The following is a 25,299-nucleotide window of genomic DNA, read 5'->3' as shown; positions in this document are numbered from 1 at the left end:
GTATTTGTGCAAGAAGCACTGATTTTGTACAGTACAAAGTCAGTGTTCTTGCACAAACACTCGCGGCCAGTGTAGACAGGCGGCAAGTTTTTGCCAGTCTAGATGCACCCTACATGTCAAACCAAAATTAATTAGCTGCTTTCTGAATCACAACTTTTGATCTCCAAAGTAGCTAAGGAACATATTTTCAATGGTACTGAACTCTGTGGGTAGTTCGAAGGGGCAGTGCACTGCCATTTTTGAGCTAGAGGGACCCAAAAAAATGTTAGACAAAATTCCAATTTTTTAAAATTCAGGGTACATTTGTAATTACTTGAAACTTATTTTGTTCAGATGTTACAAAAACTTCTTTTTTTTTTTTTTTTTTTTTGCATTCAGAATACATTTGGCATGTTTTGAAGCCTAAGGAACGCTCCAAGCCAAAATGATAAGATTTCAAAGATGCTAAAATAAGGCTTGTAATAGATTTATTGTGGATGTCACAAACATGTTTTCAGGCCTGTTCTCTTTTGGGCTTATGATTTTGGGTTAGAAATAGGTCACATTTTCTAGGGCATTCAGCAATTTGGCCCTGTTGCCTGTTCCGCATTTTTATTACATTCTTTCGGTGTGTCTATCTGTCTCTCTTGCTCTCCATCTCTCTCGCTCCCCCTCATTCTCAGGTGGAAAGACTGCGATTGGGTTACACTCGCATCCATTCTTGCAGGGCTCAGGGCCCTCTCTTGGCCTCCACGCTAGGCTCTCCCTTTGTGCCGTTGCTTGGTAACTGGGAAAGGGGGATGGGACAGGCTACAGGAGGGAAAGATAGGGGGGAGGTTGTGTGAGCAATTGAAGTGTGTGCAGCTTGTGTAATCCTTCAGGCAGACTCTGCATGCTGATTAGATCCAGGCCGGCAAAAGCAAAGGCCAGGCATGGAGCCTTATTGGCGAGCTTGCACAGATCCAGAACTAAGGTAGTATTTGGAAAGGATCCCTACCCAAGATACCTTATTGATGCTTCAGGGAGTGGAGTGAGAGGCTCAGCTGTGGACACTCTCTCCCCTGAGGCAGTACCCACCTCTGTAACCCAGAATGCTGTTGGATAATGCTGAAGGGAGCAGGGTCCTTGAATCAGTAGAGGGCGCCTTCCCCTTTGCCTCCATAGGAACAGAAATGACTTGCCCTTGTTATCCCCATCCTGGCCAAACTGCAGCATAGGTGGTTGTTTCTGCCTCTTTACGTTCCCTGTAGTGTCCAGTGCACAGAAGATTCTCCTTATCTTTCAGTGTTAGTTTGCAGCCTACTATCCCAGAAGTGGCTGCACTTCTGTGGCAAATGAATTCTTAGGATAGCTTTGGGGCTTAGGGAATGGCAGATACTCAAAGCTTATTACTAATAACGTAAATCCGCTTGGTTACAGCAGTCGGTACCTCCCTGGCCTGCTTCAGTCCCCTCTAGGCCAGCCCCCACTCAAAGATTCATGGGGGTCTTTGATCTCCATCCCCATTTTGTTTGCACCATCCCTATCCTTGGAGCCACACAGGGCCTCTCTTCACCGCCAGGGCGCCAGATCGCTGAGCACTCCAGTTCCTGAGCGATCCAATCCGTTTCTTCCCTCACTTTTCTCTTGGATTTGGTTGCTCCCGGGTCTGTCTTGCCAAAAAAGCTCCAGGCTTCTCCCGTTCCTTTGTACTGGGGAGTGGGAAGGGAGGAGAAATTGCAGGAAACCGGGGAAAGAAAGGAGTGGAGCGAGGCACATATTTGGGGAGGAGGGAGGGAGCAGGAAAGGCGTGGGACACCAGCCATTTCACCTGATTTCAGACGCAGACTCTCAAGGGAGAGGGTCTGGGGCTGACAGAGACAAAGATGTTCAGACGCTATTATCTCTGCCCCCAACTGTATTTTGAGCCTCACCCGAGTTCCCCTCCCTCTAGCACGGCTCCCCCTGCCCGCTGACTGAAGGGACGCACGGTTAGGCCGCTCCCCCTATTCCTAGCCCTGGGTGTCTGCTTTGGGGGAAGCTGGGGGGGGACTCGGAGCAGTTTGGAGCACCCCGGGGGGCGCACGCACCCACAACTAGCCTGCGGGGCAGGGCCTTGTGCCGCCCGTCGAGCAAGCGCCCCGCTGAGGCTCGCCCCCGCCCCCCTTTCCAGCCGTATCGCTCTCCCCTCTTCCTCTCCTCCCCCCACCCACTCACTCCTCGGGCTTTGCCCTCCCCCCTCGCCCGTCCCCGGCGCGGCTCCCGCGCGCTTCCCCCGCCCGCTCCGGCCCCTGCGCTCGCGCCGGGCTCCGAACAGAAACATTTTGTCTGGCGGGAGGTGCCCGCCGGGCCGGGGCGGGCGCGCCGGGGGGTGACGACGCGGCGGGGGCGCCTCGGAAATGGGAGGCGGCTAAGGGCGGCCGGAGCGATGGGCGGGCTGGGCGGCGTTTGAACGCGGGGTGCGGGGGCTGCGCTGCTCCAGGGCCCCGCGGCCATCGCCCCTCCGGCCGCCGCCGCCCCGCAGCCGGGGGCCGCGCCGAGGCAGGAAGGGGGCGTATTTAGCGCCCCTCCCCCAGCCCGCGCCGCCAGTCGAGCTGCTCCCGGGAGCCTGCGGTGAGTCCCGCGCCTGTCATTGTCCCCCACCCCACGCGCGCCGGGCCCGCGGGACGGGGGAGCAGAGCTGCGCGGGGGAGGCAGGAGCGCGGGGCCCGCCCGCGGCGCTGGGGGTGGGGGGCTGGCGCGGGAGGCAGGGTCCTGCAGCCCCGGGCGGGCTGGGGCAGAGCGCGGCGGGGCCTGGGAGGCTCCCTGACGCCCCCCCAGCAGGGGGCGATGGACATGGGCTCGGGCCGGAGCTAGCGCGGCGTGACGTCACCGCCCCGGGTGCTCGCTGGAGCAGCCCCCCGCCGCCCGCGGAAAGTTGGGCAGGGGGCCCGGGCGCGCGGGGGTGGTGCGTGGGGGGGGGGGGTGCTGCAGCGGGGTGGGGAGGGGCGGCATGAGCCGTGCGGGAACAACGCTGGAAAAGCACCAGGCAAACGTGTTGTGTTACTGGGATGTCTCCACCTTCTCCTGCCTCCGATCAGCCCCGGCTCGCCCTGGCGAATTCCGTGCCCCGGATTGTCTCAGCTCTTGGTCCCTGCCCAGGCGTAGCGTGGGGGGAGGCAGAAATGATTGTTCGGTCTCTTTGGAGAGCTGCTGAGTCCCACGGGATTTCTTCAGGGGACTAGGCGCAGGAAGGTTTGCCAGGCTCCACCCTGGTGGGATCCCACCACCACCAGCCCACTACTCTGAACTACTTCCAGAAAAAGCCACCAGGGTGCTGCCAGTGCACCTGAGCACAGACAACTGGCCTGCAAGTGGGTTGTCATCTGCTTGGCCTTTATGGTCCATTCCACTTGGCTAGGATCTCCTTGTTTGTTATAATGGCTAAGCAGTTACTGTTGGGTTAGTCCTGGGATTGATCACTGTTTCCCATGCTGTCCTCAATGGTTTATCTGCAAGCCAGCCACCATATCACTTGTGTTCTGTGGGCCATAGTTTGCGGTAACATTGACCATTGTTGCCCAGCGGGTTACTGTAGTTCTGAGCATTTGGTCACCATTGCACAATCAATTTCACTATCATTGCTTGCATTTGGATTGCCTTTTATGTTGGTTATTGAGTGGCTACTGTTTTGGCCATTTTTTTAACATTATTTATCATGGTTTTTTCTCTTTGTGACTGGCTTGGTCTGTGTGTGCAGACTGTTGAGTAGCCAAATTATTACCATGAGATTATTCATTGCTTCACAACCAATAAATAGGGCTTTCCCAATTTCACAGCTATGAAAAATGCATCACAGGTCATGAAATCTGGTGTTTTGTGTGCTTTTATCCTATATGATACCAATTTCATGGGGGAAGATGAGTTTTGCAAACTGGCGGTCTTAACCCCAAAAAGAGTTGCAGGGCAGGTCACAAGGTTATTTTAATGGGGGATCATGGTTTTGCCACCTTTATTTCTACGCTACCTTTAGAGCTGTGCAGGCAAAGAGTGATGGATCAGGTGCCCAGCTCTGGAGGCAGAACCTTACTAGCAGCAGCACAGAAATAAAGGTGGAAATAGCATAGCATGCCGTCCTCTGCACTGCTGCTGGCAGCAGCTCTGCTTTCAGAGCTGGGCTGTCCATCAGCAGTCACCAGTCTCCAACTGCCCAGCTGTGAAGGCAGCTTTGCCGTCTGCAGCAGAACAGAAGTAAGGGTAGCAATACCACAATCCTCTCTCCCCTCCTTTTGAGTCAGGACCCCCACAGATACAACACTTTGCAATTTCAGATTTAAATAGCTAAAAAAAAAAATTACGATTTTTAAAATCCTATGAATGTGAAATTGAGCAAAATGGATTGTGAATTTGGTAGGGCCTTACTAATAAACATTCCTCTGTCTTGCTCTGGTTATACAGACTTTTATCTTTATCTAGATCCTTCTTTGTTATCCCTGTAAGAAGTACCTGCATTTGAGCAAGTGGAGGAAAATTCTTACCCATTGTTACAGGGCATATGGAGGTAGTCAAATTATTGAGATGAATTAATTTGAGGAATTTCACTCTCTTCTCTCTCCATGAATCTTCCTTGCCCAAATAATTATTTTCATGTTACTTGTGACTAGAGATTTTGAGTGTAAATGACTAACTATTTAATTGATAAAAAGCAGATGCTTATTGGCTAATGGTGTCGGTTACACTCAGCAAAGCCTCCTCCTAGGGGTGAGCAAGAGCTGCCAGCTTCGTTGCAGCAGTGAAATCTCCTCCCCAAGAGCTGGGTCAGCATGGGCTGGCAGGCCCACTCTCAGGGAGGCTTCTCAGTGGGCCCTGCAGTATAAAGCTTAGGTTTACACGCAGAGCCCGCAGCACGGGGAACCGTGTAACTGCTGAGATTTTCAGCAGTTACACGATTACCCCATTACATGATTTTTAACATCCCTACTTGTGACTTGTTTGTGTAAATAAATGTCAGCCGTTGCTTGCTCCATTCCTGGACTGGATGATCTGTTCTTTCTCCACAGAAGGACCCCTTTTCCATTTGTGGTCTTTGGGAAATTGTTTGAATTCTTGGCTGAGCTTTTCAATATCTCTGTGAAGAAACATCCAATGATAAGGCTGTCACCGGAGGCAATAAAACTCACCTAAATATTTGCAAATTACATGTCATGAATTCTAATGATAAAATTTGCTGATCCTTTCCTGCTGTAGTAATCCCCCTTCCTGGGGTTTGCACACCTCAGATAATACTGGCAGATGGTTCTTATGCCCTCACCTTAGGGCTTGTCTGTATAGAGTTACATTGGAAATTTAGTGGACATAGTTATACTGTGATAACTCCTCATGTAGACATTTTTATTCCAAACTATGAGAGTCCACACATGGAATTCAATCAGTATAACTATAACAGTATAATACACAGTCCCCAGAATTGCACTGATTACTTTTTCAGCTCTGTCCCATTACAAATTCCTGTGTGATTACATTTCTTTGGTTTCTTTTTGTTGCTCCTACTCTACAGGCATCTCCTTTCCGTTGAGAATCTGGGTTTCAGATTATTTCTCCTCAGTATGTTAGGTGTATTTGTCCAGGCTTTGTTGTTTCCTGGCCATCTCTCTAATTTCTTTTTGCCACGTGAACTACTAATTTCTAATTTCTTTTTGTCCTCTGTGGGTTTGTGGCCATTTGCAGTTTAATATCATTAGATACCCAGCTACAAGGTACCCTAGAAGTGTTTTTTAATGTATTTATTACTTCATCTTTGCTGCATTTTCTTAAGGTGGAATTTTACTAGTGAAGCAGTAACTTAGTTTTACCTTTACAATAGAAAAAAAAAGAAGTATAAAATATCAACCCTTTGTAAAATTCTTAAAGGTCAGTAGCCTGAGGAGAAAGTCAAATACTCTAAGTATGAATAAAATAGAGAGTGCCTATGAAAAAGAAGAAGTTTTTTAAAAAAACCTCCTGGGCCACTTTCAGGATGTGGCTTCCGTGCAGAGTTAACCCTGGTGATCTTCTCAAGGTCGGCCTACCTGGGTGTGAGCAGCCACATTGCCAAGCTGTACTTTTGTTACTTTGTGCTCACTGGAACTGCATTCACCCACATGTGTTGCTAGGACATCTGGGGGCATACCCTAGGATTTTTTTTGTGCTGCAGCAAGTTGAACTGCTCTGTGATTAATTCCCTATTAATTGTGGGAGAATTCATCTGCCCTTCTGGATACAGGAATAATTGTGGGAAGGCACCGGAAGACTACAAGCACTTAGTGATTTATCCTGCATCCTTGCAGCAATGTGGGTGGGTTACTAGTTCAGGTGAAAGCCTGTACTTCCATCTGGGCCAAATATCTCAGGTTGAAAATGCTACTAATCTTGACTGAGGAAGGGGTTGTATGTGTATGTGTGCAGGAGGAGGTTTAGGGACAACACCTGAATAAGAGCTTGGGTTAACGCCTCAGTCAACACATGTCCTCATAGGTAGTCTATAACAGGTTTCCTTTGACTACAGTAATTTGTTACTATATGGTATCATGTGTGCAACTCTGTTACTCTCTCCCATGAGATAATTATTTTTGATGGATTGGGATGCGACAATATTTATCCCTGTAAACACAAGAGTAACTGCTATGCCATCTTTGGGTCACTTTACCCAGTAATACCCTAGCTGGATTTTGCTGAGGGAAGGCTGGCAGGTGGTGCCTCTCTTCCCTCATATTCATTGCCCAAGTGATTGATGTCATTCATCAGGGATCAGTTTAGCTAGGAAATTTCAGGCTACCATGATTCTTTGTCTAACAAGTTACCTTTTGAGAATTGGAATTTCATTCAAGGATAGCCCTTGATTTTTTTTCCTTCTCTCTGTATTGGGGATCAGTGTAGGATTAGTGAGTAATTCTCCATATTTGGAATCCAGGGCCTCTCTGGCTATGACTCTTCCTGCGGGGGAGTAGATACTTGAAACAGCTTTACTCAGTTATTCCATGAGTGTCCGGACTCTCTGGATGGCATTTTCATCTACAGTTAGACAAAGGTGAAAATAAGCCAGTACGGGCGGGTATGGCATACAGGTAAGAACATGGTCATAGTAGATTTTTCTCTGCACAGTGCTGCCCTGGCAGATCCAGCGCTAGGAGAGAGCTCTACCAGTGCTGTACAACCACCTTCACAAGGGGAGTAGCTACCAGTGCTGGGAGTACAGTTACACTATCACTTTATAGCACTAGGGGGTTTCTCATACCCGTGAGTGAGGAAAGTTTCAGAGTGGAGAGTGGCAGTGTAGATGATCATATCAGTAAGAAATCTAAGTTACTTTCACCCTTACGGTTAAGTCATGATTGTTCATTAAACTTTTCTTGTGTGGGAGTTGTTGAGGGTTAGCCCAGGCCATGTCCTTACAAACTGATTTCGCTCAGGACTAGACCACAACCATCCTTTAATATCTTGGTGATTAATAGCTATCTTTGTGTTAAATTCGTATATTTTAAATCTTGAATGGACCATTATGACCATGTATATGATCTCCCCCTTGCCCAGCAAAGGATGTAGTACAAGATCACAAAGAGAAAACAGTTTCTTGCCACTTTAACCAGAAAGGACACTCTCTAAATGACTTAGCCACCATTCTGCTACAAAGACCTTTTACATCTGCACTTGAAAGGGAATCCTCTGAACTGTCATTCATGTTAAAATTCTGATAGAAATGTAGCCGTGTTAGTCTGGGGTAGTTGAAGCAAAATGCAGGACAATGTAGCACTTTAAAGACTAACAAGATGGTTTATTAGATGATGAGCTTTCGTGGGCCAGACCCACTTCCTCAGATCAAATGGTGGAAGAAAGTAGTCACAACCATATATACCAAAGGATACAATTTAAAAAAATGAACAAATATGAAAAGGACAAATCACATTGCAGAACAGAAGGGGGATGTTAAAATTCGACACTTGTCAACAAGGACTTAACAAGACTTTGAACTTTCTCACCCATTACCAAGACAGTTTCCCCAATTATCACCTGTAATACCATTAACTCACAAACATCCCACTCTCCCTACCTTTAATATCAGCAATTCACAGACACTTACCTTCCTTCCTCCCCCTTCCCACCCCCCCCCCCCGCATCCCCCTTCTGTTCTGCAATGTGATTTGTCCTTTTCATATTTGTTCATTTTTTTTTAATTGTATCCTTTGGTATATATGGTTGTGACTACTTTCTTCCACTATTTGATCTGAGGAAGTGGGTCTGGCCCACGAAAGCTCATCATCTAATAAACCATCTTGTTAGTCTTTAAAGTGCTACATTGTCCTGCATTTTGCTTCTACTTGCCTAGTGATTCCTTCATGAAGACCATAACTTCTGGTTGAGCTAGAGCATATCTTTTAGATAGACATGCTGCCTTCGTTTAAAGATTTCAGATGATGGAGAAATCCGTCACTCTCCTTGATGAACTGTTTCAGTGGTTAATTATCCTGACTGTTAACAAATTGCACCTTATTTCCTGTCTGAAGCTTCAGCTTACAGCAGGTGGAACTGGTGTGCTAGATTGAAGGGGCCTTTGCTTTCAAAAATCTTCTTGCCATGTGGATACTGACAGACTGTGATCAAGTCACTTTTTAACCTTTTTGATGAGCTAAATAGATTGAGCTTCTTAAGTTTCTATAAAACAGGTTTCCCAGACCTAAATTCTTTCTTATTGTTCATTTCTGAATAATTTCTAGTGTCTCAACATCATTGCTGAAGTATGGGCATGACTATTTCACTAGTGATCTCATCAGTGCTGTGTACAGTGCTAATTGCATCTCCCTACTGCTACTCAATATTCTTCTGTTCACACATCCATGGAATTCATCAGCCCTCTTAGCTGTACCATCCGACTGGGAGCTCATGTTCAGTTTGCTATTCACTATGACCCACAAGGCCTTTTTGGAATCTGCTTCCCAGAATACAGCTTCTCTACCTGTGAGTGAAAACAAAATTCTTTGTTCCTTGATATATGACCTTCCATTTGGCTGTATTAAAACACGTGAATCTATTTACCAAATAGTCCAGATTGCTCTGTATCTGTCTGTACTTACCATTTTTTTCCTCTACCAGTCTTTGTATCATCAGCAAATATATCCAAGATTGTCCATCAGACAGTGCCTCCTTTAGTAATAGTTTCACCCTGAGATAAACCACAGTTGACCCTTTACGTAAGCCTTCAATAAACTTGTTTGATGGCCCATGTACTCACTAATAAAACATCCTAGTTATTTTTATGACTCTGCGCTCATGTGTGAGTGTTTTCATTGGGTTTAGGGGCAGGCCATCTTTGTCTCTTGACCTCCTTTGTTAGGTGCAGTGCAGTGGTTTTGCCCACAGGTTTTCAAACATGCTTCATGCAGATGTGGATGATGGTTATTCAAGGCAATATCACAGTTGCCAGTCTGGAAGTGCTTCTGTGGGCTACTGTTTCACTTGCACTGGCTACTGCTGTCCCAAGTGCCTCAAGGGATGATGGTACCACTCAGAGATAAATCACAGGTGTTCATTAGGCAGCCTGTCTAAAGGTGATAATGACTGCCAGGTTTAGAGCATGATTGCCTACCATGGTGTCTTTTTATGGCAGAAAGTTTCACTCAGGGTTAGGCCTTGGTTGCTCCAAGAATGTTGCCCAATAATTTTTGCCCTTTGCATTCTGTCTTCCACAGAGCTTCCTTCTGCCTGATGTGCATCTGTGATATAATGCTGAGTGACACCCAGTGGGTAACTGCATGATGGACAGCTGTGACTAAGGATGTTAAATTTAGATTGATCAACTAATCGAATAGTCAATGTAATTTGCATCGACTATTCAATTGGTCGATAAGGGTGCCTCTGCCTTTGAAATGTAGCAAGAGTACTGTGTGGAGCATGGGGACAGTGGGAACGCAAGCAGTCCCCTGCTGGCCCCGTGTTCCCTGCTTTTGAAATGTACAAGGCTATGTCTAGACTGCAAGCCTCTTTTGAAAGAGGCTTTTTCGGAAGATACTTTCAAAAAAGCTTCTTTTGAAAAAGAGCGTCTAGACGACAACCAGTACTTTAGAAAAAGCACAGTTTGCATTACATAGTGCCTTTTTTCAAGAGAGCACTTTCAAAAAAAGGTGTTCTTCCTCATAAAACAAGGTTTTCCACGGTTGAAAAAACTGTTCTTTCAATTTACTTTTGAAAGAATGCGGCAGCACTCTAGACGCAGGGGAAGTTTAAAAAAAAAAAGTCCACTTTTTTCGAAAAAGCCCCTCCTAGTCTAGATACACCCCACGAGTGTAAATTTCAAAAGCAGGGAGCATGGGGCACTCCCTGCTAAGGATGTTAAATTGCAGTTAATTGACTAGTCAAGTAGTCGATGGAATTTCGAGTAGTCGATGGAATGACTACGTGATTAGTCGATAGGCACTTCCGCATTCCTCCTTTAAAATGTACAAGAGCCCTCACTGGGAATGCGGAACTCTGTGTACAGCCCTGGGCCAGCACGAAGTCCCACTGACTCTGGGCTGCACGCAGGTGCCTTCTTTGAAATGTACAAGAGTATTCAGTGGGGGCTCTTGTGCATTTCAAAGCCATGGACCCTGGGCTCCCCAGCTGACCCCGGGTTCTGGGGAAATGCCACACGGAACCTAGGATCTGCTGAGGAGTCCCCAGCTAATCCCAGGCTCCACAGCTGCCCCTTTGAAATGCGGAGGCAGTGTTTTAAAAGGGCACCTGCCGCATAGCTGATCCCGGGCTCAGCTGTGTGATGGCTGCCCCTTTGAAACACCACCTCAGCATTTCAAAGGGGCAGAGTCGTGGAGTCTGCCCCCAGGTTCTGTGTGGCATTTCCCAGAACCTGGGGTCAGCTGGGGACTGATTCCAGGTTCTGGGGAAATGCCGCAGGGAGCCTGGGATCAGCTGGGGAGTCCACAGCTGACCCTGGGCTGCACGGCACTACCCCTTTGAAATGCTGAGGTGATGTTCCAAAGGGGCAGCCGCCGCATAGCTGATCCCTGGCTCAGCTGTGCGACAGCTTCCCCTTTAAAACACTGTGGAGCCCATTTCAAAGGAGTCCCCAGGAGACCCTGGCTCCACGGTGGAGCAGCGCCATACAGCTGAGCCACAGATCAGCTGTGTGGCATCTGTCCCTTTGAACTTCACTTTGCGGTTTCAAAGCAGCAGTGCCACACAGCTGATCCGTGGCTCAGCTGTATGGTGCTGCCCTGCTGTGGAGCTGGGGTCTCACAAAGGCATCCGGGAGGCGGGGGAGTTGACTAGTCGACAGACTCTCCGATAAGCAAATGCTTATCTTGATAGTCAACTAGTCATTAACATCCTTAGTCCCTGCCTGCTTCATGCTCCCCATGCTTGCTTTGCCTTTGAAATGTCAAGATCCCCGAGGCCCTTGTATATTTCAAAAGTGGGGAGCCCCGGACCAGTGCGGTGTGGGAGGGAGAGGTAGTGCAGGACCATGACTATGTTCTCCAGAGAAGACCTCTGTTGACAAACATCTGTGGCATAACTGTAACTGGAATCATCCCCTTTATAGTCCTTCCTGGGAGGCTGTTATGGCCTAACCTTGATTTCAGCCATTCACTGGGCACTGCTGGACAAGGGACCTCTATACATTGAGTCACCAGCTTTTCTTCTGTGAGTGGGGTTTGGGCTCTCAAGAATTTAGAGGGAAAAGAGTTGTTTTTAATTTCCTAGTGTTGCCAACCAAATAAGAGGCGGGCACAGGCTTGATTGTATCATGTGCCCTATAAGAGAGAGGTGTGTCTGCACCTTCTTTGTAAGACACCTAGTAAAATAATTCCAGCTAATATATGGTATTGCATAGGGCAACTATCCCTCTCCAGCTTTAGGTACTAGCCGGGCAATGGCAGGTCCTTGGTTAACAAAGACTGATAGGTTCCATGTTTCTGGTTATTAAATCCTGGCTGGTTGCTGTCAGTTCTGAGGTGGCAGAGATTTTGGATACCCCCAACATCCCAAAGTTGGTCTTTGCTTTGGTACTCATCTCCCAGGCTCAGGTACCATTTAGGCAGGATGACGCCAACTATTGCTGCTTGCAAAAGGTGTATCTTGTTCTTAGAGGGGGAGGTGGAGATGGGTGAGGACTCTGAGGCTATGTCTACTCTACACATTTTGCTGGAAGAGACAATGCAAATGAAGCGCGGATTAGCATTTTCTCATGCTTCATTTGCATAATCTCTTCTGATCCGTTTTTGCGCAAGGGGTTTTTGCACAAAAATAAGCAGTATAAACATTTCCTTTTTGCGCAAAACCCCCTTTTTGTGCAAAATTCTTATGCCTCAGAAAAGGAGGTATAAGTATCTTGCGCAGAAAGGAAATGTCCACACTGCTTGTTTTTGCGCAAAAATGGATGGGAAGAGATTATGCAAATGAAGTGCGAGAAAATGCTAATCTGTGCTTCATTTGCATTGCCTTTTCCGGCAAAATGTGTAGTGTAGATGTAGCCTGAGAGAGCTGGCAGAATCTCTGTTGGACTTATGGCAAATTGATGAGAACTTCAGATAATGACTGTGCTGTGACTGAGGCCGTGAAAATGTAGGCTCACAGCACTTACTTTAGGAACATTCCATTTGGTTGCCCCCCAACTCCAGGTTTAGGGCCAAAGCAGGATCATTCCCCATTTTCTGTTTCATATAAGATAGTTCATGTGCTTCTTTGCCTTGGCTCATCTCTCCTCTGTCCATCTAGTTCTTCACACTTATCCCCCTGCAAATCCCTCTCCCACTGGGGTTTTTTCCCTCAGGCACTTGCAGAGCGTTCTCCCTCAGTCATGGCTTTAGTGAGCCTAGTGGATTTTACTTTTTGAATCAGTATCTGGTATTGAACCCTTCCAGCCCCCTGAAGTTTTCTGTGCATCTTCTTGGAGCTCCCTCTAGTTTGTCACTATCTTTCTGGAACTGAGGAGTCCAGAACTGAGTATCGTATCCCAGGTGGGGTCTCCCCACAGTACGCTCAGAATTAAAAATATGTATTTATTTTTCTGTATTTGGGGTGAGGGTGGGGAATGATATAGTCATATATGACTCTTTCTATTGCACTAGTATTCCTGGGAGATGTTAAACATCAGCCACTAAAGTTAAACATTTTAAAATTGAAAGATCTGGATTACTTGCATCCAAGAGTTTAAAAAGAGTTGGCTAAGGAGCTTGCCGCAACATAAATGTTGATTTTTAGTAAGACTTGGAATACTGGGGAAGTTAGACTGGAAGATATTAAATATTACACAACATTAACTAAGGGAAAATAAGATGACTTGGACAATTATAAGCCTGTCAGTCTGACATCAATCCAAGGCAAAATAATGGAGTGGCTGATTTGTTAATGAAGAACCAAAGGAGGGGCATTAATTATTATACCCATTAACATGGAAACTAGATCTGTCAAACTAACTTGATATCTTTTTTTATAAGATTATAAGTTTGATAAAGGTAGTAGTGTTGATGTAATATATTTACACTTCTGTGAGGCATTGATGTGATACCACATGACATTTAGATGTAAAAAAACCTCAAATGATATAAAATGATATAAAACATAGCACATATTAAGTGAATTAAAAGCTGTCTGATAGGTGTCTAATAGAAGCATCTTGAACAGGTGAGTTTCTGATGGGGCCCCACAGAGATTGGTTCTTGGTCTTATGTTGTTGAACATTTTTATTAATGACCTGAAAGAAAACACAAAATCATCAGTGAGAGTTTGCAGATGATCCACACAGAGCGGAAATGGTAATGAATGAAGAGGACAGGTCGTTGATACAGAGTGATCTGGATCACTTGGTTAACTAGGTGCAAGCAAACCATATGCTTTTTAATATGGCTAAATGTACATATTTAGGAATAAAGAATGCAAGCTGTATAGCTGGACTCTGTCTTGGGAAACAATGAGTTGGAGCAAAATTTGGGGGTCCTGGTCAGGATGACACATGAGGTAGGACACAGGGGGCACATGCCCCCCAAAAGCTGTGAGTGAGAAGGGCAAGGGACCAGCCAGCAGCCGAGCCTCTGGATGGCGCTGGTGTTAGCAAGGGGACCTGGCGCTCACAGCACGTGTCCCCGCCCCCGCACTCACCAGCAGTGGTGGAAGAAGCGAAGCAATGTGGCCCAAGTGCTCTCTGCATCGCTCAGGGTGGGGTGGGACTTCCCCAGTACTCACCGGTGGAAAATGGAGCAACGTGGCCAGGGGAACAGAATGAGCTGGAACTGTGTTGCTCTGCTTCTCACACCACTGCTGGTGAGTGCAAGGGGACCAGACCCCCACTGCCAGCACAGGCGCCCAGCCCTGCTAGTCACCTTGGTCACATCAGTTGGGGAAGAGGCAGGTTGGAGGGGGGTTGTCCTGGCTCTTCCCCAGGCTGGGGGAGTGTCATGCCCGGTGGCCCCCCGAGTACCTCCTCACCAGTTGCCACTGGTCATGGTTGGTGATCAGCTCCCAGTGTGATGCTGTGTCTGAAAGGGCTAGTGCAATGTTTGGATGTATAAATGGGGACCTTGACTAGAAGCAGAGTATTTTACCCCTGTATTTGTCATTGGTTCAGTCATTACTGGAATCCTGTGCATAGTTCTAGTGGCCACAGAACAAGAAGGATGTTGATAAATTAGAGAGGGTTCTTCAACAGCCACAAAAAGGAACAAAAGATTAGAAAACTTGTGTTGTAGCGATATAGATTCAAGGAGCTCATTCTGTTTATCTTGATAAAGGAAAGGTTATGGGGTGTCTTGATTACGGTTTGAGTCCCTACACAAGAAGCAAATATTTAATCCATCTAACAGAGAAAGGAATTGCACGGTCCAGTGGCTGGAAGTTGAAGCTAGACACATTCAGACTGCAAATAAGAGGTCCATTTTTAGCAGTGAAAGTAGTTAATAATTGGAACAGTTTACCAAGGGTCATGGTGGATTTTCCATTAATGAACATTTTAAAATCAAGATTGGATTTTATTCCAAAGGGTACATTTTAGGAAATATTTTGAGGGAGGTTTGAAGACCTGTGCTACACAGCGGGACAGATTAACTGATCACCATGGTCCTTTCTGGTCTTGGAATCTAGGAATCCATAAAAATAATCTTCAGGTTTTTTGGGAGTGAAAAGGGAATGACTATACTGAATGCTGATCAAGTTAATGTGGAGGGGAAGGATGGAGTATTGTGGCTTCCTTGCATGTGGACTCATCTTGGCCTGTGATTGAGTTTTGAGTTCTTGTCTTCAATATATGACACGTAGCTGTGGATGTACTAGTAACATCCCATGAAAACAACATCCCACATAGTCAACACTAGTAAAGAGATGCATCATAAGTCCATAAGCAGAATGGAAGGCCAGTCAAGGGTGGATCAGCATCCAGGTCACTCCCACAGAGCCAGTCATCTGATGCCTAAATAGAACTTGTCCATGACTTCTACTGGCCTTCCTAAATAAGTGAATTAACAGTGGTCTCTAATTGCAAAGAAGGGTGGATACAGGGGGCTACAAAAGAGTACTGGGTTATTTATTATAATAATATGGCATCATTGCAGCTTTAGAGGTCAGGGTTGGTTGAGTGTTGCAATTATAGTACAGCTGTTCCCTGAGTTACGAATGCGTCGACTTACAACCGTTCATACTTACGACCAACCTCCCATTAAGCCCATTACAGCCAGTCCCCGAGTTACGAACGTGCAATCCATGCTTACGAACAGTGTGGCCACATTTAAAAGCTTGTATTCTAACTTACAAACAAATCGAGTTACAACCAGGTGTTTGGAACATAACCCATTCATAAGTTGGGGACTACTTGTATCCTTAATGGAGAATTTAGACCCTGATCCTGGACTGAAAATACAATTAGTGGATTGTTTCATCCATCTGGACATCTACTGTGTTGTCATCCACCCAGTTCCCAGAGAATACCTTGCTCTGTGAACACAAAATGGTTGTTCTGATATTTTCAAGTAAATCTGTTAGTTATAATCATTTTTAAATGTGTTCTTAATAATTATTTTATTGTAAATCCAATCTACTTTTGGTGTCACAGAGCAAATTATTTCTACTTCCACATTGTAACTAAATCTAAGGCATGGGCTACTGTTAACATTTATTAATAAAGTGACTTTTATATATATTAACACATTTAGTCCTTTTTTTTCTACTTCATAGTAATCATCAGCAAATAGTTTGTTCTCAGTTATGTTTCTCTTTGAATTATAGCTTTATTTTAAACAATTAAGTTTTTAGTCCTAAATATGAAGAAAATCTTAAAGGAACAAAAAGCATAACCTAAGTGTAATGGATATGGCATTAGCTGTCTGTGTTTGCAGGCAGCCTGAAACATTTGCTCTTAGGCTGTGTCTAGACTACATGCCTCTGTCGTGAGAGGCATGTAGAATAGACACATAGGCAAAGTCAAATGAAGCCGCGATTAAATGATCGCAGCTTCATTTAAATTTACATGGCTGCCGCGCCGAGCTGACAAACAGCTGATCAGCTGTTTGTCCGCTCAGCGCGCTAGTCTGGATGCTCCCCTGCCGACATCAAAGCCCTTTGTCGGCAGCCCCATTATTCCTCGTGGGATGAGGTTTACTGGGGCTGCCGACAAAGGGCTTTGATGTCCGCAGGGGAGCGTCCAGACTAGCGCGCTGAGCGGACAAACAGCCGATCAGCTGTTTGTCGGCTCAGCGCGGCAGCCATGTAAATTTAAATGAAGCCGCGATCATTTAAATCGTGGCTTCATTTGACTTTGCCAAAACAACAAATCTCCATGGCTCCGTCGACGGAGTCATGTAGTTTAGACGTACCCTTTAGTGATCAGATTACCTCTAGTCATATTAGTGGGGTTTTTAACTTTGAAACCTGATGGTGACATTTAAATAGAAATGCTGTTAATTATTTTACTGATGGTCATTCAAATAGAAACATCCAGGTAATGAGTGGATTTAATAATAAAAATGGTTGTTTTGAGAGTTGCAGGAATTAAAACTCTCAAGTTTGTCTGCAGTTAAAATGCTACAGCAGCACAGTCATGCTGCTGCAATGCTTCATTATAGACACTATCTATCTTGCAGGAGGGCTTCTCCTATTAGCAGGTGATTCACCTCCCTGAGGGATGGTAGGTCAGTAAACAAAAGAATACTTTGTTGTCCTAATGCAGTCTACTTGAGGACTTAGGTTGTCTTAATTACACTGCTCAGGAATGTGGATTATTCACATGCTGAGCAACTAATTTTTGAGTGTAGACCTTGACCTTAATGAAATATAAATAATAAGGGGTATACTCTTCAAATGTGTATCATTTACTCTTTGAGTACAGAATGAATTTTGTGACAATCTACAAGTACATTTGTTAATTGGTTTGAGGTTAAAACATTTTAAAATTATTCCTTTCTAAAAATGTTTTTGGTGGCCGAACTTTTTTTGGATTCTTCTAGTAAAGAAGAGTTTGTAGACTGAGAGTAGACTATTTATAGAGTGTTTAAAAATCTAAAATATGGGTTATTTGATAACTTGTGTGATCTTGCAAAGGCCTTGGGCCTGTCTACACTGAAAAGCTATATCAGCATAATTGCATCCATTGAGGTAAGAAAAAAAAAAAACCTACCCCTGACCAACATACCTCTGCTGGCACAGCTCCGTTTACATTGGGAATTATGTCAAAGGAAGAGAGCTGTCAAAATAAGGTACCTTAGGAAGGTGATATTCCTACAAGAACAGAAAAGCCCCTTCTGCTGGCATAGGCCATGGCTTTGTTCACACTATCATGGGCATCAATCTAAGTTACGCAATTTCAGCTCTGTGAATAACATAGCTGAAGTCGATGTACTTAGGTCTTGCTTACCATGGTGTCTTCACCAGAGTAAATGGACAACTGATGCTGTCCTGTCAACTCCATTTACTCTTCTCGTACTGGAGTTGATGGGAGAACGCTCGGCGATGGATTTATCATGTTTATACTAGACGCGATAAATCAAGTCCCTCTAGATCGATTGCTGCCCATCAATCCGGTCTGTATGCAGATGTACCCTGCGTCTCCGAATAGGAGATTGTGCCAGCCCAGCATAGCTGTGGCAGTATTATCTCTGCAGTGTAAATATAGCTGTACAAACAAATTGATGGCATTTCAGTATTTGGGCTGGTTTACACTGGGAATTTATATTGGCATTGTTATGTCTCTCACAGGTGTAAAAATCCCCACCATTGAGATATGTAGCTATGCTGACCTAACTCTGGTATAGACTAGGGATGTAAAAATATGAAAAAAATGTTAATAGTGCAATGGTAACCAATACAATTTCTATTGGTTACACAGTTAACCACTCGTGGGGCTGCCATGGCTCCTGGTCCTCCAGGATAGCTGGTGCTCTCAGCCCTGCTGGGCTGTTGAGGCTGCTGCGGCTGCCGCAGTTGCCAGCAGCCCTATTAAGAGTTTAACCAGTGCCAATAGGCATAAACTTATCTGTTAACTGGTTAAACTCTTACATTCCAAGTAAGATGTAACAGAAGAATTCTTCCACCTCGGTGAGAGAGACAGTAGTTAGGGTGCAGGACTACCTGTGCCAACAGGAGAGCTCTTCGTGCCAAAGCGGGTGGCCTTCAAGCTGACGTGTTAGTGACACACCTGCAGCGGCGCCACTGTAGTGGTTAAAGTGTAGACATAAACTTTGTCTTTCTCTCTTTCAGTCTTTCTGTAATGCAGTAACTTCTGAACGCCATAGTCAATTCCCGTTTTGAGGGCACTGGTCAAGGTATCACTGCTCAGAAGCCTGTTGATTTTGGGGAAAATCTGAAAACCCAAAATGGGGAAATGTGGGACAGGTACATGGAGCCTCTGCTATCTGCTTAACACCATTATTAGCATCTCTGCAATTGTCTACAGGTTTGATAGGGATGTTGCTGGAGGGTGTCAATTGCTGCCTCATCTGTCTCCTTCCCAGTAGAATTTAATAAATGAAACCCTCCATAATTAACTATCAGATGAATAACAATGAGGGCAAGGGGTGTGCACACCGCTCATGGCAATGGGGCACTGTCTTGAGGAGGAGGAATAAATGGGGCACACAGAACACCAGGGGTGGGTAGTAAATGGGGACCCTGCTATGGGGATGGGAGACACACAACTCTCATGGAAATAGGGAGAAATGAGGGAGCCTGGGATAGGAGAATGGGGGTATTTAGAACACCTAGTGGGGGAGAAGAGGGGAAAGAGAAATGGGAGCACCCACTGATCCCCTGACATGGGGGGAGAGGACAAAGAAACTTGGTATAGGGGAAGGTAGATGTGGGAGGCCCACTGTACTCTTGATGTGGTGGGAGATTGGTGGCATCTAATAAAGATGAATATAGGCATAGAGAGCACTTGCCATGGGGAGGGAAAAGAGAGCATTGGGGAAGTGAAAAGGGCAGGCATACAGGGCCACTGGCATCAGGGGAAGTATTCATGACCCGGAGAGGAACAAGTGAGGACTCAGTTTTGGCTGGGTTGGGGGTTGCAGGGAGTCCTTGAAATAGAGGCACACAGGGATTTTAGGTGTGGGCGATGGAGGGGTGCAAAGTCCCTCCAGTGTATGCAGTGTAGTCAGCCTACATAAGCTACAGTGTATTAACGTCTTAATTTTGGTTTTATGAAGAGTTGTAACAATTTCAGTTTATGCTGCAATGGCATCCTATAATAGTTCCTTGTCAGCTGGTATTCTAGAATGAATATTGTGGTCAGTGATTGATTTTGTATCAGTTATTTTCAGTTGACAATGGGTGATAGTGTATTATTGCAGGACAAGTCATCTGTGCCAAGCCCACAGCAAACATGTTCTTCATCCACAGTTCAGCTAGTTGGGCAATTCCTCACTTCCATAGGTGAGCTGCAAGCAAGGGCTTCGCTCCAAGCTTGTCTCCTGGCTCTTGGAAAGTCTATAGGTGGGAGGAGCATTCCTGTCCTTTGGCCTGCCCAAGAGCTCCTCACCTGGCCCTCCTGCAGAACTTGGGAGACCTTGACAACTGCCCTCCAACTGGTGCTTCCAGGAGCCCATTGTGCTTCCCTCTGCTATCCCTCCTTCTCCCCTCCCCCCCAACAGCTATATCTTCCCTTTTGCCCCGTGCCCTTTTCTACTGGTAAATATAAGCACATGCACCTGTGTGTGTGTGTGTGTGCACACACATTTTTCAAGGGCAACAATTCTTTCATTTTAACAATGGCCTCCTCAGGGGTGTTCTTAATATTGTTCAGGTTACAAAGTCAAGCTCTCATAAGCTAGGAAATGTCAGAATTAAGATTGCCCCAATATAGCACTGTATGAGTATGTCTAGACTGCATCCATCTGTCGGCAGAGGAATGCAGATTAGGCAGGTCGACATTGCAAATGAAGCGGGGATTTAAATATCCCGTGCTTAGTTTGCATAAAATGGCTGCCGTTTTTGCCGACTCAGCACTTTGTCTGCAAAAAGAGGCAGATCTGTCGAGAAAGAAAGCATTTTTCAACAGATCCTGTAAACCTCCTTGCAGGAGGCATAAGGGATCTGTTGAAAAAGGCTTTCTTTCTCAACAGATCCCCCTCTAGACTGCCTCTTTTTGCTGACAAATCCCCGCTTCGTTTGCAATGTCAATCTGCCGACAGAGGGATGCAGTCTAGACATACTCATACAGTGTATGAGTTCAAAGCAGTGCTCAGATATTGACTCTGACACAACCTTTTGGTATTGTTATACCATTCCATAGATGGAGACGCAGAGAAAAGGAAAGTGATTTGCTTAGTGCTGGACACAGGATTACACTTGCTTAGTGCCTGATTCCCAGCCCTGTGCTTATACTTTCAGATTACACTGTGCTCTGCTCAAAGTGCCGAGCATGCCCCGCTGTCATTGACTTCAGTAGCAGTGTGATCGCTCCGTGCCTCTGCCCCGGGTACTACACCTGCCTTAACCAAAACCCACCCTTTCTCTTCCTGCAGTTCACTGCCTCATGCACATCTTGCAAGTTCTGCTACACCTACACATCATTCACCACACACACACAGCATGTTCATCCTACATACTGAACGAGGCAGGGTCCTGTAGGGTGGGGGAATGTGATTGTGTAATTTAAAGGCTCTGTTGTTGTGTTCTTCTGATCTGAGTGGCCATTCAAAGCTTGGGGCCCTGGGGGTACTGGGAGTAGAAATAGGTGCTAGGTATTTCTTTGGTGTAGTTTTGTTTATTTACAAAAACTGTAGAAAGTTCTGTGTCTTTCGATGCAGAAAGATTCAAACATCAGGAAATGGCTTTTGCTCATAGCACCAAGAGCATTCTTTTCAGTCTGTACCCTTGGTCCACAGACTTCCTTCCAGGTTTCTTCCAGAGTCAACCATCATGTTTCAGCTGCCCTTTCCAGGCTGTGTGCCTCTCAGGGTACATCTACATTTGCAGTTGTGCACTGCTGTGGAGCTTCAGTATACACACTACTTCTCCTCTCAGGGTAGGCATTCACCTCACCAAAATACTTTCCTAATGTGGACAAGGCCTCAGTCTTTCCAGTTGAATGTTTTCTTCCCTGTCTCACCTCCACTCACAAAACCTGGTTGAACCTTCTGGCCACCGCGTGCTAGTTCCTGATTGGACTTTATTAGACTTTGTTTTAGCTGTGGCCCATGTCACTTATAACTGTCTTAAATAGGGGACTCATTCACCTGTCAGTTTGAATGAGATTTTACCTCAATCATAGTTTCACAGCTCCTAAGCATTTGACCTTTGCATCTCCTGTATCACTTGAGTTGAAGGTCTACCTGCACTAGCTTTTAACAGGGGAATGCTGTTTGTCTCTATAGACCAGCCCCTCCTACAGGCTGGTACAGAGAGCATCTCATTCCTCCCTCTTCTGGGGCTCTCTGACCCACCTAAGGACCAATTGGCTCTGGGTTCTTTGCATCTGCCACTTCCACCGAGGTGCATAACTTAATAGAGTGTCCCTAGAACATTACAGATTATAGTTCTAGAGAATCAAGGACAGACAGATTACAAGGCAAATATATTCCTTAGAAAGATAGGGGTAGAATAAAAGAAGGTGGAAAGAGGGAATTGGGACTATTAACTGAATAACTAACCAATCACACAGCAATAAGTGAGACTCCCATTAACTTAGTGGAAACTGGAGCAGGTCCTAAATGCCCACCTAATATAACAAAAATGCCCATTAGTCTCCCCACAGCTTTAGGTGGTTGTAGGAGTTGGAGCTGAATGAGAAGCGAATGGTGTCCCTGGATGGAAAACCCATAGATGTCCTGTTTGGGTGGAGTGGATCTGGGATGGATGCCTCAGGTCCTGCCAGCTCCCGTGGTTGAGGTCTCCTGGGGCCCGCTGGTAGATAGTCATCTCAGGGGCATTTGAGGCCCGTCTGCCCTTTTTGGTCTCAGGCCATGTGGCTGAGACACAAAAGGCCTTGTTCTCTCCCTCTGCTAAGGGCTTGTCTAGAGCAGAGGTTGGCAAAAGGGCCTTCGTGGGCCGCATCCAGCCCGTGGAGGCCCTGCTGCTCTCCCGCCCCCAGGCCAATTAGTGCCTGCGGGTGGGGGAGCTGCATGAAGCTTTCTTCGCTCCGCCCCGGCCCTGTGAGGAGCCCGCGGCACTTCAAAGTGACACGTGCTCCTTGCAGGGTGGGAGGGGCTTCCCGTGTTCCTCCACCCCCAGGCCCTGATTTCCAAGCCTCTTCCAGGGCATGGGTGCCTAGTGGGAAGGGAGGACAAAGGGGCTCTCCCACCCCAGACCAATCATGGTCTGGGGGTGGGGTGGCTCTGCCCCTTCCAGGGTGGCCCGGGTCTACTTCAAAAATTTTTGAAGTGGCCCCCAGGCAAAAATTATTGTCCATCCCTAGTCTAGACTTAAAGCACTACTGAGGCTCCGCAGCACTTTAGTATAGACCAGTGGTTCCCAACCTTTTTTATGCCAACCCATTCACAAACATTTGCCGGACCAGTACATTTCATTTGCATATTTGTGTATTACTGGTCCTCCAAAATATGTACCCCAGCCAGGGCTGGCCTTAGGGAAAATGGCACCCTGGGTGAACTTGTATGTTGGTGCCCCTGCCTGCCCTATACCGGGCATAGTGCCTTCCCATTTCCCTTAGCTGCCATGGGCTCCCCCACCCCTGGACTCCCATCCTGTGCCCCCTTTGCCATTAACCCCTGCCTCTCCTGCACCCTAACTCCTACACTGTGCCCCTAGCCCCAATATTTTGTCACCTTCACCCCAACCTCTGCACAACACCATCTTCGCCCCAACCCCTGCACTTCCCTCCCACCTGCATCCCCAGCTCCAGCCCTGCATTGCCAGTGTGCCTACCACACTGCCACCCAGCCCCTTATGCCTGTGGTTCTCAAACTTTTTGGCCCATGGACCACCTGACTCAATGCAAACCTTTCTGTGGACCACCAGTTGCTAATGGAAACTCACCGTTTATTACATAATTACGCCTGAGCCATTTTGCTATTGCTGCAGCTAGGGAGAACAGTTTAATTTAACCAGTAAGAAAGGAAGTATTAATTTAAATTATTAAACAGAATAAGCACTTTAATTGTATCATGTTAGTTTATCAAACTTCATTTTAAATAAAGTAAAATATTAATTTATGTCCAACACAAAAGATTCCCATGTTTTCTTTATTTATGCAGGGATGGGGAAACTTTTTTGGACCAGGGGCCACTGAACAACAGAAAAATCAGTTGGGGACCATACAAGTGAAAAGCAAAAAAAAAAAAAAAAAAAAAAAAACCTCCAAACCCCCCCCCCCCCCCCATTGTCACTGATGTGACCCCCAACTGAGACACTTCACTTGGCTGGTGCTTTATTCCCCCTGAGGGAATTCCCCCCTCCGGGCTCTGGGATTGGGACAAAAATGGGGGGTTCAGTGTATGGGACAGGACTGCCAGTGAGAGGAATGGGGGTGCAGGATCTGGGTGGGAGGTGGGGTGCAGGAGCGGGTGAGGGTGGGTGTTTGGCCAGGAGGGAGGGTGCAGGAGCAGGCTGGAGAGTGGGGTCTCAGTAGGGTGGTGGTGTGTGAGCGGGCTAGGGATGCAGGGATCTGGGCATGAGGGCGTGGGGGACATTTACTTGCCTTCGTGCCCCACACTGTTCCCAGGTACCACCTCTGCTGCTCCCATTGAGTGGATTCCATTGGAGTGCCAGTGCTGGCTTCTCACTGGAGGTGGGGGGGTGGGGAAGAGACAGCCCTGAGCCTTGCTGCATGATCTGGTTCGTGGGTGAGAAGTGCTCCCCTGCCCCTTTCCCCCCACCCCCAGTTGAGGGAACAGCAATGTGCCTGCGGGGAGAAATGGGGGGGGGAGTGCTTCTTCCCTATGAGCCGGATTGTGCAGCCAGACTCAGGGCTTTCTCTTCTCCCCCCAGTGGGAAGCCGACACTGGTGCTGTAGCCTGGCCCTCCCACTCCCCGCACGATTGGAGCACCAGCGCCATTTCTCGCTTGGGGGGAGAGAAAGCCCTGAGCCTCGCTGTGAGATCTGGCTTGCAAGGAAGAAGCATTGCCTGCACACTGCTGTTCCCCCAGCCAGGAGAGAAGGAGGGGCAGCGCTTCTTCCCCGCGAGCCAGATCGCGCAGCAAGCCCCAGGGCTTGCTCCCACCCCACACCAGTGAGAAGCCGATGCTGGCACTCCAACCGCGTGGGGGGGGAGGAAACAAGGTGGGAGGGCGGGGCTGCAGTGCTTTGGAAGCCGGCTGCTGTGTGACAGCTCAAGGGGCCAGGATGTACCCCAGCCACGGCTCCCAGAGTTACTGTGAATAGCTGGCTTCAGCTCTGGCAGCCGCTGAGGTCTGGCAGCTAGTGGTGCCTGGACTGTCTGGTTGGGAACTGCTGGTGTAGGCGTTAGCTGCCCCCACAAGGGATTCTCCCTTCATCATGAGTAATCCACCTCCTGAAAGACTGTAACTAAGTACATAGCACTGTCTACAGTGCGGTGCTGAGGTTGGCTTAACTATGTCATGCCAGGGGCTGGATTTTCATACTTCTGAGTGAAGTATTTATGCAGATCTAATTCTTAAGTGTAGACTAGGCCTGGGTAGGGCTGCCAGGTGTCCGGTTTTGAACCGGACAGTCCAGTGTTTGAGCTTTCTGTCCAGAAAAAAAATTAAGATAAATGTCCAGTATTTTCTAATTAAGTAAGTTTTATTATTATCATGAGTATCTGTACTTAGTTGCGTACTGCCTGTCTGGTAGATGCACTAATGCTGCGTGAGCATGTCTACCAGCCAGGCAGTACGCAACTATGCAGTAGAGAGGAGGGGGCTTGGGGCGTGGCCGGGGTGGGATGGAATCCCTGGGGCCGGACTCGCCAATGTGCCCCTCCAGGATCGTGC

General features: G+C 46.8%; 1 protein-coding gene across 3 annotated transcripts in view; it reads left to right on the top strand.

The window, feature by feature from the left end:
- Positions 1 to 2,238: 2,238 nt before the first annotated feature.
- Positions 2,239 to 25,299, top strand: part of ATN1 (atrophin 1) — a 41,839-nt gene continuing 18,778 nt past the window's right edge. For all 3 annotated transcript variants that reach the window (XM_075903634.2, XM_075903623.2, XM_075903631.2), the window contains exon 1: positions 2,239 to 2,571. The gene's annotated coding sequence lies outside the window, so the exon portion shown is untranslated. The remainder of the gene's footprint in view (positions 2,572 to 25,299) is intronic.

Source organism: Pelodiscus sinensis, chromosome 1 (genome assembly GCF_052426305.1).
Source record: "Pelodiscus sinensis isolate ZL-2025 chromosome 1, ASM5242630v1, whole genome shotgun sequence".
Taxonomy (NCBI): domain Eukaryota; kingdom Metazoa; phylum Chordata; order Testudines; family Trionychidae; genus Pelodiscus; species Pelodiscus sinensis.
The sequence above is the reverse complement of the archived record's forward strand: the minus strand, read 5'-3'. Positions and strand labels throughout refer to the sequence as shown.